Consider the following 5,206-nt stretch of genomic DNA (forward strand, 5'->3'; position numbering starts at 1 on the left):
CTAACAAACTAACAAACTAACAAACTAACAAACTAACAAACTAACAAACTAACAAACTAACAAACTAACAAACTAACAAACTAACTAACTAACTAACTAACTAACTAAATAACTAACTAACTAACTTACTAACTCACTAACTTACTAAATTACTAACTAACTAACTAAAATACAAAGGAATTCATTGTTTCTCACACCATATAACTATGGGTTAAAATAATTTCACCTTTTCATAACTTTAATATTTCTTAACTTGTGTTTTCTTTAGCTTATTTCACTTCACCAGTTTAATTTGCTATTTATCTAGTATTTACCTTGTTATTTTAGCGTTATTTGTATACTTATCGAAAAACAACAATATAGATAAAGAAGAACTGAATGAAACAAAAAAAAACACCAATAGCAAACTAACAACAGTAACAAATTGCGGTATTTTTGAAATAGAAATAAACTCCCCAAATATATTAAAAATTCAAAAGTGAAGTATTGTTGTTGCTTTTTTCACAATTGTTAGATAAAATACCAGCAATAACTGAAAAACAAATAATTTGTTGATGTGGTGTTGAAAAGGCTTTGAGTAATATGTATTTAGGGTATGTGTGTGTGTGTGTATGGCTTACTCTATTAGCAATGCACATACTTCCGTTGTAGCAATGTTTTTCGTATTCTTTTTTTCAAACATTAATAACACGTCTTGTTTAAAGACGTGCTTGTGTTTTGATATTATTGCATATTATGTTTCCCTCATTTTTTTGTTTTTGTTATTATTATGATTATTGTTTTTTTTTTGCTACTTTTAACGCTTATGTTTTGATTTGAGGTTTAAAAAAATTTCTAACAAATCAACACATAAAAACCTGAAATTGTTACGTTGATTAGACCACAACAACGGCAATATAAACGGTAGCAGATGTTGTGATAATGATTTGTTGATAAAAAGACAAAAAAAAAATAAAAAAACAATTTGTAAACAGCAACAAAAAATTGTGCATATTTTTTCATAGACCATTTAGTTTTTAGGCTCTTTTCCCGTTTTTACGCATCTAACACTAGAGTTTACATCCGTTTTTTGAGGTCGCTTTGTTTTTGTTGATGTTAATTTGTACCCTACGACCCGAATAAATATTGAAAATTGCTTTTGTATGCATTGAGTCATATTTAAATTACAAACAGACTGGAATTACCAAGTAAGTTTAAAACCTGATTTTGAATCGATTAGCTTTGAGATATTTTAAATCATCATACATTGACTGTGGGAATGAGAAATAGAACAATTATTAAACTTATTCAGATAACTATATAAAAATCCTTTATACATATTAGTCTTAAATTTTTTTTAGAAAACTTAAAACAAAATTGCCTCTAAGTATTTTTGAAAGAAAACATTGCTACGCCTTAGGATATGCTGTCAAAATTGTTCGTCTTAACACCATGAAGTGTGTTTAAACTTCGTTTAAATCTTGACATACATCATGTTTTTTGTTTCACTTTGGGGTCATTTGCAATTTTTTCAAAACTTTTCTGTTGTGCTAATCGCCGTGTTCTCGATATTTATAAAGTTTTGCAATTTTCTGTTTCATCTCCATCTCTATTTCAAACATTGTTGCTTCAATGTTGAAAATAACGTGCCACAATCACGTCACGTAACAATTTGATTGAATTTTGTTTCGTTTTTTTTTTTTTCATAACATTACGCTTTACTTTACAACCAGCAGAATTAGCTGTATGCTATAATATTTTTAACAACAAACAATGTGAAAAAAACAACAAATTTATTTTTAAAAGATTTTATTAAATGATTTTTCATAGAATTTTTACACAAAATTCCATTAGAAATCGAATTTATATTTTCAATTTCGAGATGAAAGGGTTCTTTTTTCTAACACTTTAATAGTGTTATCTGAAAAAAAAGAGTAAAAAACTCACACTTTTATGCTGTTAGTGATCAACACGATTATAATTGAAAAAAAAAATATAAAAATATAAAGGAAGAGAAGAGGTGCAAGTGCTATAAACTGCATAAAAGTAACATGAACAAAAATCTAAAACAAATACATACAAATCAAAATGCATACACACCCACACACTCACACCTCAAAACAATCACACATTTTATAACCGTAAACGAAATCCATGACAGTCGTTTAGAAACAACAGCAGAAACAATTTTCAATTTTTAGTCAGAGTAAAACAAATAGAAAAAAAAAACGGAATTTGATTCTAAAAAATATAAATTCAGTGACACCTTTTTCGGTGAGGCGCATAAATACACACTTACACATGAGTGCACACATGGTTATACACACACGCATACATATATGTACGTATTCCTACAATTTATATGTGTGTGTAGAGCAAACTTATATAAGCATGCAAATAGAGGAAACAATACATCAAATATACCAACACATTTACACAGACACAATAATATTTATACGGTATAAATGAATTTACACACATGCGAACTTATACATATGTATATATGTATGTGTGTTTGGAGTACTGCATATACTCTTGGGCCAACAGATAGAAATACAATTGGGAATGACATTATAATACTTCATACAAGTCGATTTCACAAAGTCTGTCAGTCAATTTTTTAACTCTTTTTAAAGAAGATTCATTTATTTATATAAATTTTAATTATTTATTTCCAATCTTCAATGCGTATGAATAATACAAATAGGAGTTTGATGCAAAAAAAATATCACTCATACGCCACAATACGTATGAAAAACTGTGCATTTTTGTATAGGTATGAGTCCGAGGCAAAAAAAATATCACTCATTCGCCACAATACGTATGAAAAGCTTTGCATTTTTGTATAAGTATGAGTCCGAGGCAAAAAATATCACTCATACGACAGAACACATATTAAAAATTCCAATAAATTTCGAAATGTATTTTAATTATTTATTCCCTTCGTCCTTATTCAAATCTTACGCAATGTATTCAAACACGAAAAAATATAACAGAAACGTAATAAATACAAAAAAAATGAAAGAAAAATCTGATCTGTTGATTTGAAAAAAAAGAACATACACACGCAGGCAGGCATAGTCATGCATCTGTAGCTGGGAATACAAAACAGTTCTTCAGCTAAAATGACTTAATGGTTGCCATTTAAGATATTGCACACATACATCAACTACTCACATATATACATACGCAGTGCATACATAAATGTATTCCAATGAATGTATTTCATATTTTATGGGAGTATGTATGTGTGAGTTGTACTGTTACGGTTTCAATTTTTAGGGAAAAAATAATATATGTATTTCAAACTCAGTTTTTTTTACATTACATTTTCTCTAGAGTGTGTCTGTATATCTTTTGCTTGGTAAAATATTGTTATTTTTTTCACTTTTTACCCTGACCATAGTCCGCTGCTGTTGTGATTGTGCGAATGTGACCAAAATTGGTTTTAATATTATTTTGTTTTTTCACTCTCCATCATGTTTTCTTTTGGCCGGTTTGACAAAAAAAATGAATTGAAAGAGAGTTAATGGGGAGACCCTCCATCTTTTTTTCTTCCTTGCGCTTGGTGTTTTTATGGGCAGTACGTTTGTTTATTGTTTCTGTTATTTTGCTTGTTTTCTTTTTGTTGTTGTTTTTGCTATTTTCAATTTTACATTTTTCCTGCAGGCCATGAAAATTGCCAATTTTTGGCAAGAAATTGTTTCATTGTCTATAGTTGATGTTGTTGTCATTACAACAGTTTTTTGTTTGTTGTTTTTTATATATATTTTTACTGCCATTGTTGTTGTATGCATATATTCATATGGATGCATTTTAAACGGCCACTCAGTTGTTAGTTTTTATATAAATTTTTTATTAAATAATACATTTTTAAAATTTATTCCTTTAACAATTAATTTAGTTTGTTTTTAATTAATTAAAATGAACTTGCAACATTCAGCATAATTTTTAATTTATTATTTTATGTATAATCTGTTTTTATTAGGGGGGAATGGCAAAAATATTTGCATTTCATTTGTAAATTATTGATATTATTGCTGTGTTATGGGTTTCAAGGGATTTTTATGCAAAAAAAAATTATTGTACGGTCTTGAATTTGTCAAATATTATAAGTACGCATAATTATGAATTTTAAAATTTATTTTAAAAGGAAAATATTAAAAAACCCTATTGCAATTTTAACATGATTTAAAGGAATTACAACCAAATTTATATTTATTTTTTTTAACAACATTCTATTCAAATTGAACTTTCACAAATCTTTTATACTCAGTTGTTAAAATTCCAAATAGTTCCCATATATGAAATTTACATTAATTTAAAATACCCCATTGATTACTTAACCGAAAATCACTTTTAATATAACAAACACCTACATTAAAATTCTAGCCAAACCTTTATTAACAACACTTTAACTAAACAGTTCTCTAAAGGTGTGTTAATAGGTATTTTATGGAAATTATTGGATTTTTAAAAGTATTCCCCCAAAAAAAATAGAAACGGTCCCCAAAACCAGTTCAGTAACAATAATAAAATTAATGAATATGATGGTTGTCAGTTAAGACAGCAACAGCAAACAAAATAAAATTAACTACAATAACAATTCCAAGACCAATTCATGTTATAAAAATCAAATAAAGTTTTATTGCACCCACAAGAGTGTAAGTAACAAACATAGTTGCTATTTCCGTTTTCCGTTTCAACCGTTATTGTTTAACTTGTCAACTTGTCAATATGTATTTGAAAGAGAGAGAGAGAGAAAAAGTAAGTTAAAAGTAGGAGTATGAATGTATATGTGGTAATGTTTGTCAGCCAATATAATAATGCTCACAAAATTGGTGTTTGGTTAATTGTAGTAACAATTGTAATTGTTATGTTACAAAAAAAAAGAAAAAGTAATGTTATTGTGTTGAAAATGTTGTTAATACAAATAAAAAGAGCAAAACTAAATTCTTAATTTTGTGTCTAGTCTATAGACTAGTCTATAGTCTAGTATAAAGTTTAGTCTATAGTCTAGTCTATAGTCTAGTATATAGTTTAGTCTATAGTCTTGTAAAAGTCTAGTTCACAGTCTATTCTATAGCCTAGTCTTTAATCAAGTCTATAGTATTTTCTATAGTATGTTCTATAGTCTAGTCTATAGTCTAGTCTATAGTCTAGTCTATAGTCTAGTCTATAGTCTAGTCTATAGTCTAGTCTATAGTCTAGTCTATAGTCTAGTCTA

Source organism: Lucilia cuprina, chromosome 4 (genome assembly GCF_022045245.1).
Source record: "Lucilia cuprina isolate Lc7/37 chromosome 4, ASM2204524v1, whole genome shotgun sequence".
NCBI classification, from domain to species: domain Eukaryota; kingdom Metazoa; phylum Arthropoda; class Insecta; order Diptera; family Calliphoridae; genus Lucilia; species Lucilia cuprina.